Source organism: Grampus griseus, assembly GCF_964374135.1.
Source record: "Grampus griseus genome assembly, chromosome: 5".
Taxonomy (NCBI): Eukaryota; Metazoa; Chordata; class Mammalia; order Artiodactyla; family Delphinidae; genus Grampus; species Grampus griseus.
The window spans coordinates 132223924-132236262 of NC_138998.1; the positions used below are offsets into that span (position 1 = coordinate 132223924).

A 12339-nucleotide genomic window follows, 5' to 3' on the forward strand; every position below is an offset into this window, starting at 1 on the left:
ATATACAATGTCCAGATGAGGCAAATCTATACACAGAAAGTAAATCAGCTGTTGCCTAGTGATGGGCAGGGGAGAGCGGAGTGTAATAGGGAGTGAGTACTCATAGGCATAAGGTTATAAAATTAGACTGTGGCGATTACTGCACATAAATATACTAAAAATCACTGAACTGTACACTTAAAACAGGTGACTGTTATCATATCTTTATTGTATCTCAAAAAAGTTTTTAAATGAGGATAAAAAAATATTTTCAGGTAAACAAAAACTAAGATAATTCATCATCAAATCTGCACTAAACAATGCTAAAGGAAATTCTTCAGGTTAAAGGGAGATGACACCAGATTAATCTCAGATCTATAGGAAGGAATGAAGAATACCAGAAATAATCAATATGTGGGTAAATATAAAAGACTATTTTTTATTCCTTCTCTTTATTTAAGACAACTATTTAAAGCAAAAATTATAACATTGTAAAGGATATCCACAAAGATAAACTTTCTAAATAGCATGTCAGTTACATTTTCAAATAATATGCTTAAATATGGATTTAAGTGAAATACCTCTAAATTTAAAGTAATGGGTCTAATTGTTAATCTGAAAAGAAGGACTATAAATATACTACAGAAGGTCCAAACACTGGAAACACAGACTGGGAGACAATATTTGCAAAACAAGTATCTGACAAAGGATTTGTACCTACAATATAGAAAGAACTCTTAAAGATTAATAATAAAAAAAACAAAATATAGGCAATAAAAAGTGTGCACGGGAGTTGAACAGACTTGAAATGGGCAAAGGACTTAAAAAGACAATGACCAAAAAGCATCTAAATAGGTATTCAACATCATTAGTCATCAGGGAAATGCAAATTAAAGAAATATCATCACATCCACTAGAATGGCTAAGATTAAAAAGACTGACTGTTGGAAGCAGAACAACTGGAAATCTCATACATTTCTGGTTGCGGTTTCTTACAAAGTTAAAAATAATCCTCCCTATAACCCAGCAACTCCATCCCTAAGTATTTACCAAGAGAAGTAACAACATATGTCCACACACAAAAAGACTTTTACAAGAAAGTTTATAGCAGGTTTATTCATATTAGTAGCAAACTGAAACAACCAAAATATTCATCAACAGGAGAATGGATAAACAAATTATGATGGATTCATACAATGGAATACTATTCAGCAACAAAAAATGATGAACGATATATATAACCACATAGAAAAAAATATCTCAAAAACCTGATTTATGTGAAAGAAGGCAAACACAAAGTAGTATATACTGTATGATGCCATTTAAAATGAAGCTTAGGAAGAGGCAAAACTAATCAATAGTCCCAGAGATCAGAACAGTGGTTGCCAATAGGGGCTGAGGACTGACTACAAGGGAACTTTCTTGGGGTGATAATAATGTTCTATATCTTGGATGGGATAGTGATTATGCAGGTATATTTATTTATCAAAAGTTACTGAAGTGTACACTTAAGATCTGTGTATTTTACAGTATGTAAATTTTACCCACAAAGAAGATTTAAAAATTTTATCACTTAGATATGCTTCAGCTGCACTAAAGCCTTACTATGTACGCATTATGGGCACATTTTATCAAGATAGCCTGCAGACACAGAGATGAACTGTTATCAAAGATTAAATATTAACTGGTTAAAAACAAGTTTAGGGAAGGTCGCCATGAATTTAAGACAATGTCTGAAGGTTAAAACAAAAGTCATGGGACTTCCCTGGTGGCACAGTGCTTAAGAATCCACCTGCCAATGCAGGGGACATGGGTTTGAGCCCTGGTCTGGGAAGATCCCACATGCCGCGGAACAACTAAGCCCGCACACTACAACCACTAAGCCTACGTTCTAGAGCCCACGAGCCACAACTACTGAAGCTTGCGCACCTAGAGCCTGTGCACGGAAACAAAGAGAAGCCACCGCAGTGAGAAGCCCACGTACTGCAACGAAGAGTAGCCCCCGGCTTGCCACAACTAGAGAAAGCCCGTGAACAGCAACGAAGACCCAACACAGCCAAAGATAAATAAATAAATTTATTTTTTTTAAAGTGACATTATAAAAACAAAAGTCATGTTTCCTATTATAAAAGTCATTTTGCATATATTAACCTATTTATAAATAGTTCTATAAGCAGAAAACATACAGTTGTCCCTCAGTATGTACAGGGGATTGGTTCCAGGACCCCCCTCGGATACCAAAATCTGTGGATGCTTAAGTCCCTTATATAAAATAGCATACTATTTGCATATAACCTCCTTTATATACTTTAATATCATCTCCAGATTACTTATATACTTAATACAATGTAAATACTATGTAAATAGTTATAAATACAATGTAAATGCCCTGTAAATAGCTGCCAGCACTCAGCAAACTCAAGTTTTGCTTTTTGGAACATTCTGGAATTTTTTTTTCCTGAGTATTTTTGATCCCTGGTTGGTTGAATCTGTGGATGTGTAACCCAAGGATACAGAGGGCTATTTCCACACACTAATTTCTGAAATGTCATGGTCTTCTCCCTCCTGGAGCTTAAATTGGAGGGTCAGGGGTTTGGGTGGGGCAGAGAAACATCAAAATAATACAAACAGTTACTATGAAGGAAATGCACATGATCCTGATACAAAATAAGGGAGACCTATTTGAGAATGGTCAGGGAATGCCTCTCTAAAGAGGCAACACGTGCTAAAATTTTAAAACACCCTGAAATTTAAAAGCTGAGTAAAGTTAATTAGATTAAGGAAAAGCAAAAGAGGCAGAGCAGAGAGAGGGAAGATTACATACAAAAGCCACTAAGTCCCTTTGATACTAGCAAGGAAGAATTAGCTGGTACCAAAGAGAATAAGACTATAGTAAGTTAGGGGAGAAAGTGGCTTGGAATAAATATGGAGAGAGACAGGTAAGTACCAGATCACCTTGCAGATTAATGTCGACTTCATGATGGATTTGGGGTTTCACCAAGTGCAACGGGAAACCAAGTGAAGAACGTTAGGATAAAAGGAGCAAAGGCACCAAGATGGTCACTATGGTAAACATTTAGGAGAGGGCTAGTATATTAAGAACTAACACTCTGAACTGAGAAGACTGACTTTCATATGGGTTTTCTTATTGATATTTACCAAAAAATAAGCACATTTTATCATGACAGTCTTGATTTAATAACAGCAATCGACAATACTAACACTGATCACCTGGCTTAAAGTGGAGATAAGTATACAATATTTAACTTAAGATAATAGGCCTTTGGAGACTTAATGAAGGCAAAGACTACTTAGAGGAAATCTAAATGTTCAGTAATAGAATAAATGTTTAAGTAAAATAGTTTACTTAATGCAGACATTTAAAAATCTATTTTTGAGGGACTTCCCTGGTGATCCAGTGGTTAAGACTCCATGCTTCCAATGCAGGGGGTGCGGGTTCAATCCCTGGTCGAGGAACTAAGATCCCACATGCCACGGGGTGTGGCCACAAAAAAAATTTTTTTTTAATCTATTTTTGAAAAACATTTAATGGCATGAGTAAATGGTAATGACTAATACCAAGTGAAAAAAACAGGTTATTAAAACTGTATCTAGGGCTTCCCTGGTGGCGTAGTGGTTAAGAATCTGCCTGCCAATGCAGGGGACACGGGTTCGAGCCCTGGTCCAGGAAGATCCCACATGCTGCAGAACAACTAAGCCCATGCACCACAACTACTGAGCCTGTGCTCTAGAGCCCGCGAGCCCCAACTGCTGAGCCTGTGTGCCACAACTACTGAAGCCCGCGCGCCTAGAGCCCGTGCTCTGCAACAAGAGAAGCCACCACGATAAGAAGCCTGTGCACCACAACAAAGAGTAGCCCCTGATCTCCACAACCAGAGAAAGCCCGCACGCAGCAACGAAGACCCAACACAGACAAAAATAAATAAATAAATAAAATAAAAAAATTTTTTAATGTATCTATAGCATTATTTCCTTTTTAGAAAAAAGAATTAATAGTATATATATATATATATATATATATATATAAACACATACATGCATAAAAATACTGGAAGGACGAACACCAGTACTTTCATAATATTATTTTATATATGGGTCACAGGATGGTGTGTTTGTTTTGCTTTCTATTTTCAAAGTTTGCTGCACTGAGCATGAATTACATTTTTTTTAATGCAAAGTGATTTTAAAAGTTATTGTAATTAACACAATGAATTGTTGATTCGTGCCTGTTGAGAAACCTCTTATATAATGTACTATGTCTGTAACTATTTTAAATAAACTTAAACTTTTTTGAGATCAAGGAAATTACTGGTATGTTCTCCCGCAAAACTGACCCAGGTACCAATTTTTAAAAAAACAAGATTATTGAACTGAAATAATGGACCCACAAGTCTTATAATACATTAGATAGCAATTATTCCTATTACTAGAGAGGCAACTCTTTATAAAAGGAAATGAGTCCTTTTTAGAGAGCATTTTAAGTGATTCAACTGTGAAAATTGCAAACACTCAGTTTAGGAAACCAAAGGATAGCTGCAAAAAGCAAGAGGAGAAAACAACTACACACTTTAACATATAAACATGGTCTGAGTGATTTCCATATGCATCAAAGTCCAAATAACATACCTAATTCAAAATTTTTTCTTTTGACCAAACTTTCATGTTACCATCTGTTTGTTCATCCAGCTCTTCACTAGTTGTTAAATGCTACAAATGTTAGGCGCTGTGTATACAAAAACGATTAAGACAATCAATGTAGAAAACAGTCTAGTTAGGGACATTGTCACAAGAATAAATAACTGCATTATAAAATGTGCTATACTATACATACACAAAAGGGCTATAATAGAAATATGAAAAGAGTGTTATAGGACACTACTTCCCGGGAAGAGTTGAGGAAAGTTTGATAAAGGAAGAATAAACTTGGCTGGGTTTTAAAGCAAGAAGAGGAGTTTGACAGATGAAAAAGAAGGAATAAAATATGCGAAATTATGTAGGGCCACAAGAGAACAGGGTAGAGTTTAAGGTATTTCAAAGAGTGATGGGATTAACATGTTTGGGACAAGATCATCAAGGATTTTTCAGCCTACACAAATTTGACCTCTAATCTCTAAGCCAAGGGATTAGCAAACTTCTGGAAAGAACCAGATAGTGTACATCTTTAGTTTTGCAGGCCAAACAATCTCTGTCACGACCACTTAACTCTGCTGTTATAGCATAAAAGCAGCCATAAACAATATGTGACCAAATGAGCATGGCTGTATTCCAATAAAACTTAAATTTACAAAACAGGCAGCAGACCACCAGACTTGGCCCACAGCTCATAGTCTGCAGGCCCCTGCTCTAAGCACTAGGAAACTACCAGAGGCTTGTAAGCAGGGAAGTGACAAAATCAGCTCTGCGATTTAGAAAGACAATTCTGGTGGCAGCAGTATGGAGGAGGACTGAAGGAAAATGTTAAAGACACCCTCTAGAAAGGAAGAGAATAAGGATGTAAACTGAGGCCATACTCATACAGGCTAAAGAAAAGGTTTTTATTTGAGAAATATTGATGTGGTATTATCAACAAGCAAGGAAGAGCTAAGAATGACTGTTTGGGTACCCAACGGCTGGAAAGACACCATTAACCAAAATAGGGAGGGGAGCAAGGGAGAGTTTGAGCATAATGTGTTTGATGTGACTGAAGGACATCCAGGTAGAAATGTATGTAAGACAGATGTACAGAAACCACTGAAAGAGTGGTTTAAAGCAGAAATACAGATTACAGGCTGATAGTAATTAAGTGGTAACTGAAGTCACAGGAGCAGCTAGGGTATCTCAAGGAGAAAATATGGAAGAGGGTTGAGGACTGATTCAGTGTTCATCTCTGACTCACTCTCTTCCTTCCTTGCATTACTGTCTGCCAGGCATTACAGCAGACTTACATATACAATGGTATTTAATCAGCACAAAACTCTTCTAGATCATGAATGAAATATTTACAGAACATGTCCTACAAGCAAGGCACTGTGGGGAAAATAAAGATGAATAAAACTTGGCCCTCATCATCAGGAGATTTACAAACTGGCAGAGAAATCAATTAACACCTTTTAAAATTAAATTACAATTTGTATCATTAAAAAATCTGGGGGAATTCCCTGGCGGGTCAGTGGTTAGGACTCCCAAGCTTCCACTGCAGGGGGCACGGGTTTGATCCCTGATCGGGGAACTAAGATCCTGCATGCCACATGCTGCAGCCAATAAATAAATAAATAAGTTAGCAAAAAAAATCCAGAAATTAAATTTAAATATCGTGCAAGGTATTAGGTCTACATAGCCAGAGCAAAACAGCTGACTCAAATTAAACAAAAATAAAATCGACATCTTCCCTACTACTACTACTACTATTACTATTACTAGTGGCTCTTAGTTATAGGGTGCTTACAGGTTACAGGCAACTCTACTCCATCCTCAGAAAAACTCTTTTCATAGAGGATTCCCTTGAATCCTCACAAATACTCTAAGGCAGTTACTATTATTATCTCGTATTACTAAAAAGGTTTACAGAGTAACTAGCCCAAGGTCACACAGCTAGCAAGAAGGAAAGCCAGGATTCCACTGAAGTTCACATCTGATTCCAAACCTGTGCTCATGACCAATACACTGTACTGCTGCCAGACAGTTTCACAGCATTTCTCTCATTTCCATTTCGTGAGGAGAAAGTTACTATTCTACTGCCTGTGGTGAAGAAAGCAAGAAGAACGAGATGGAAGAGAAAGAGCCCCAATTTAGATGAATACTGCGATCACCTGGAAACAGAAGAAAGCAGTCCAGTGAGGTCTACAATGACAGTGGTGATTACTGTTGATTCACAACTTGACAAAGCAGTCTGGAGAATACAGTTTTTCTTCTTAGGTTGCTATAAGCCTGGTGTCTAGGTAGTCACAGTGTGAATATTTTATAGGCCTTAAAATCCAACAGTATGATTATTCAGAGAGCTAAGCATTTTTGGAAAGACATTTTACATAATCTCAGGATGCTTATTTGCCTTCTGACTTGTAAATCATCTATAACAAGAATAAAATTTAGTAGGTACCACCAATTTTCATAAAAGATTTAAATCTAAAAACCAAAGTAAAAGACAGGGAGCACAGGGGGTTTCTTTTCTTTAATATTTATTTATTTATTTTGGCTGCATTGGGTCTTCGTTGCTGCGCACGGGCTTTCTCTAGTTATGGCGAGCGGGGGCTACTCTTCCTTGCGGTGCGCGGGTTTCTCATTGCGGTGGCTTCTCTTGTTGCGAGCGTGGGCTCTAGGCGTGTGGGCTTCAGTAGTTGTGGCACAAGGGCTCAGTAGTTGCGGCTCACGGGCTCTAGAGCGCAGGCTCAGTAGTTGTGGTGCAGGTTGTTGAAAGGATGATATTGTTGAAAGTGAAGGATGATATGAGGACCTCCCTGGCTGTCTAGTGGTTAAGACTCCGCGCTTCCACTTCAGGGGGCACAGGTTCGACCCCTGGAAGGGGAACTAAGATCCCACATCCCTCATGCCTCATGGCACGGCCACCAAAAATATAAATAAATAAAATAAAATTTAAAAAGATATGACTTGGGCTTCCCTGGTGGCGCAGTGGTTGAGAGTCCGCCTGCCGATGCAGGGGACGCGGGTTCGTGCCCCGGTCCGGGAGGATCCCACATGCCGCGGAGCAGCTGGGCCCGTGAGCCATGGCTGCTGAGCCTGCACGTCCAGAGCCTGTGCTCCGCAACGGGAGAGGCCACAACAGTGAGAGGCCCGCGTACCGCAAAAAAAAATAATAATAATAAAAAGATATGACTTCCATGACCTCCTGACTCCACGGCCAGATCTAGTCCCCTTAGTACTTCATTATTAATCTTGTTATTTGATTAATACATACCTTCCCCTGAAGAGAGTAAAATCCACAAAGGACATTCCATGCTCATTTTTGCTCAATGTAGTTCTCCCAGAGCCTAGCACAGTGGCCTGGCATACAATAGGCACTCAAATACTTGTTGAATGACTGACTAACTATTTTGTCTTTCAAATTTTGAAATGCAATACCTGTCTCATTATCCTGTCACAAAAAAAAAAAGTCTACTTCTTTACACCTAGGTTTATTTAAACTGATAATCTGTAGACGCTGGTAAAAAGAAGCATCATTTCAATGAGGGAAATAAATCTTGCCAGGACAATATATTAAAACATATTATTTCTTTTTTTTGGCCGCACCGCATGGCATGCAGAACTTCCCCGACCAGGGATCGAACCCATGCCCCCTGCAGTGGAAGCGCAGAGTCTTAACCACTGGACTATCAGAGAAGTCCCTAAAACATATTATTTCTTAAAACCATTCTCCCTGCTTCCTCAAGTCCAGATCCTGCCAGAATTTTCTAAAACTCAGACCAGATCGTGCCTTTCATCAAAAACTTCCAACAGCCTGAGATAAAGTCCAAAAGATACAGGGTATTTACAGTCTCCCCTATTATAGCTTTCTGATCTCCTACTATCTTGATGTACTCTTTACTCCAGCCACAAAGAAATAAAAGGGAGAAGGTAGCCAGTACTTATTGAATACCTACTGTTAGGAAAACTGCTAAATAATTTTAATATATTTATTTACATATTTCTATATCTATTTCTATATGTCTATCTATGTCCTTGGAATGCCCCTTTCATCTCTTTGTCTACAGACAAACTCCCAATTCAACCTTCAGGACACACATCAGCCAAGTTTGGAAATAACTGAACCAGATTACATCAAGGATCCCTTCCGTTGCTAAGATTCTGAGAACCATGACCCTTCTAGTAATGAAGCAGTCTCCAAGAGCGATATGAACTAGAAAGTTCAAAAGATTTCATCATTAATTTCATCTACGTCAAAACATACAATTAACAAACCAAGTGAAATGTGTAAACCTTTATTGATTCTGGTTTCCAAAAAAAAAATTTTTTTAAGGCAGTCTGGGCCAACTGGGTAAATCTGAATACAGGTCAGACAGAGAATATTACAGAATTATTTTCCCAGATGTGATAATGATAGTATTGTGGTTACGTAAAGAGAATGACCTTGTTAGGAGATGCATTCTTACATATTTAGGGGTGAGGTGTCGATGTCAGCAACATATGATCAAATGATTAAGGAAAAAAAAAGTAAAGCAAATATGGCAAAATGTTAAAATGTTGAATGTACTGTTCAATTTTTCTGTATGTTTAAAAATTTTTTATAATAAAAAGTTGAAAAAATAGAAAGCCATACTATCATGAATTGCCACCTAAAAAAGATGACTGCTACACAATCCCAGAGCTGATCCAGCCATGGCAAAACTTCACTCACTCTTTGAGGCCATCTTTACCTAGGTTTCCCAGAAGAAGCCATGCTTAGGCATCTTTGCATCCTCTGGGATTGCTCAGAAAATGCCCTACTCCCCAGTTCAGAGACACTGGCTCCAGGGTCACAGCTTTGAACCACACAGGTGAAAGGGAACCCACCTGGCAAGCAGTACTGCGATGCCAAAGGCCTAGAGTAAGAACATTTCTAAGGGGCTCAAAGGAAGTGGATGCCTTGAAGTACCAATTATCCTCCTCCAGCATTAGCCACCATGCAGGCAGCTAACAGTACAGGCTTTGGAGTTAGCACTGGCCTGGGCCTCTTCCCAGCTGTGCCTACTTGGCCATGTTCATTTATCCATTCCACTTTTAATGGAAGAGTCGCTGTGTGACAGGCACTGTTCAAGCTTTAAATGTCCTTGGGCTATGGTCCTCTGAGGTGTAAACTGGGGATATGACAGCACATCCCTCAGTAAGTGAGAATTAATAAGAAAAGCAGTGTCCAGCACATGTGATCACTCAATGCAATCAACCACTACCTACCAAGAAGATGGTTCACATACATACGACTGCTTTTGTAGAGGGACTCTGCTCCTGGCAGTACTGCCATTACTGTTTGGAAGAGAAAAACGATTACTATCTCTGGGTGATGATGGCAGATGTACACAGCACCTCATTCTGCTCCCTCTTGAAACTTCACGAAAACTGCAATCAATAAAAGGAGTTTTTAAAAAGTCATAAACTCCTAACGATAGGGAGAACAGAAGATGAAACAATAGCAATAAAATTTTGAAAGCTGGAAAGCAGATGGACATGGTAACTGACTTAGCACACCCAAGAAAGCCGAATTCCCAAGCCAGTGGTGGGGAAAGCTGAGAACCAACACAGTTGACAACTTGGGAGGAAGCAGGAAGAAAAGTCAGATCCCAGAACCTGTCCCTTTTCTCGTCATGGTACTGGCAACTGCTTCTTCCATATCCTGGCAGAAATCTGAGGTTTTCCCCCCCTATGTCTTGTGTTCTGGACTGGGGGATACAAGGCACAACAGAAGATGCAGGTATCATACTGAAAACTGGACAGAAGGGACCTCTGTTCCTCTGTTCTGGTGCAGAAGACTAGCAGCCAGATCCTTTCCTTCCAGATAAGAATCTGGAAAGCTATGCAGAGAAAGAAAACAAAATCACTATAACCTCAGAGATAAGAGAACATATTGCATTTTAAAGCAAGAACAGGATGCTATCATAAGAAACATTCAGAGACTAAAAAATAGCTTTGAAAAATAAAAACATAACTGTGGAATTTTTTTTTAATCCAAATACAAAGGTTGAGAAATAAAAGTTAAGAAAATCTAGCAGTGCGAATTCCCCGGTGGTCCAGTGGTTAAGACTCTGCTCCTTTATTGCCGAGGACGTGGGTTTGATCCCTGGTCAGGGAACTAAGATCTCACAAGCCACGTGGTGCCCCCAACCCCCAGCCCCCCAAAATCTAGCAGTAAGTAGGTGGAAAACAGAAGAAAACAGGTAAGAAAATTAGAAGACCTTTAAAAGGTTCACATCTAAATAAGAGGTGTTTCAGGAGACACTATAGAGAATACAAGGGAGAAAAATAACAAAATATTCAGGAAAATCTCTCCAGAATAGAAAGTACTGTATTTCCAGATTTAAAGGGCCCATCAGATACTCAACCTAATGGATGAAAATAGACCCACGCTAAGACAGGCCATTTTAAAATTCAAACCACTGGAGTCAAAGCAGAAATTAGTCTGCAGAAATTAAAAACAAAACAAAACAAAAACAAATAGCAGAAACTAACACAACACTGTAAAGCAATTATACGCGAATAAAAATTAATTTAAAAAAAACAGGTCAAATACAAAGGATCAGGAATCATAATACTTTGGAATTCTCAGCAACACGAGAAGCAAGATGACAATGGACCAATTACTTCAAAATTCTGAAAGAAAATTACTTCCAACTAAAATTCTATTACCAGCCAAAATATCAGTCAAGTATGAGGATAGAATAAAAACATATTCAGACAGGCAATGTCTCCAAGAAAACATAACTCTTCTTGTCAAGAAGCTACTGGAGTTTGAGTGCCACCGGAGAGAGTAAATCAACGAAAGAGAATACAGGAAAGATCCCCACACAGGAGAGGTAAAGAGGATCCAGCTATGCCCCAGACGAGGACAACCAGGCCAGACTGAAGCAATGTAACCAGGTACTATGCCAGCTTTTTTTTTTTTTTTTTAAGTTTTTATTTATTTATGGCATGCAGGATCTTAGTTCCCCAACCAGGGATCAAACCCGTGGCCCCTGCAGTGGAAGTGCAGAGTCTTTTTTTTGTTTTTAATACATCTTTATTGGAGTATAATTGCTTCACAATACCGTGTTAGTTTCTGTTGTACAGCAAAGTGAATCAGCCATATGCATACATATATCCCCATATGCCCTCCCTCTTGAGCCTCCCTCCCACCCTCCCATCTCACCCCTCTAGGTCGTCGCAAAGCACTGAGCTGATCTCCCTGTGCTATGCGGCTGCTTCCCACTAGGTATTTTACATTTGGTAGTGTATATATGTCCATGCTACTCTCCCGCCACCCCACCTCCGTGTCCTCAAGTCCATTCTCTATGTCTAAGTCTTCATTCCTGCCCTGCCACTCGGTTCATCAGTACCGTTTTGTTTTTTTTTAGATTCTATATATATGTGTTAGCATATGGTATTTGTTTTTCTCTTTCTGACTTACTTCGCTCTGTATGACAGACTCTAGGTCCATCCACTTCACTACAAATAACTCAATTTCATTTCTTTTTATGGTTGAATAGTATTCCATTGTATATATGTGCCACATCTTCTTTATCTATTCATCTGTCAATGGACATTTAGTCTGGGAAGTGCAGAGTCTTAACCACTGGACCACCAGGGAAGTCCCTATTCAGCTTTTTAACCTGAGGACTGAATGCCCCATGAACCTGACCCAGATTCCTATCTGTACTCAGCTGTGCTTGGCTTGATCTT

General features: G+C 38.9%; 1 protein-coding gene across 4 annotated transcripts in view; it reads right to left on the reverse strand.

The window, feature by feature from the left end:
• TMEM50B (transmembrane protein 50B) overlaps nucleotides 1-12339 on the reverse strand; it is a 34816-nt gene that overhangs the window by 18535 nt on the left and 3942 nt on the right. The window contains exon 1 of one of the 4 annotated variants that reach the window (XM_082654678.1): nucleotides 4627-4755. The exons of the other annotated variants lie outside the window; for them this stretch is intronic. The gene's annotated coding sequence lies outside the window, so the exon portion shown is untranslated. Of the gene's footprint in view, nucleotides 1-4626; nucleotides 4756-12339 lie in introns of those variants that run through there. 4 annotated transcript variants of the gene reach the window in all.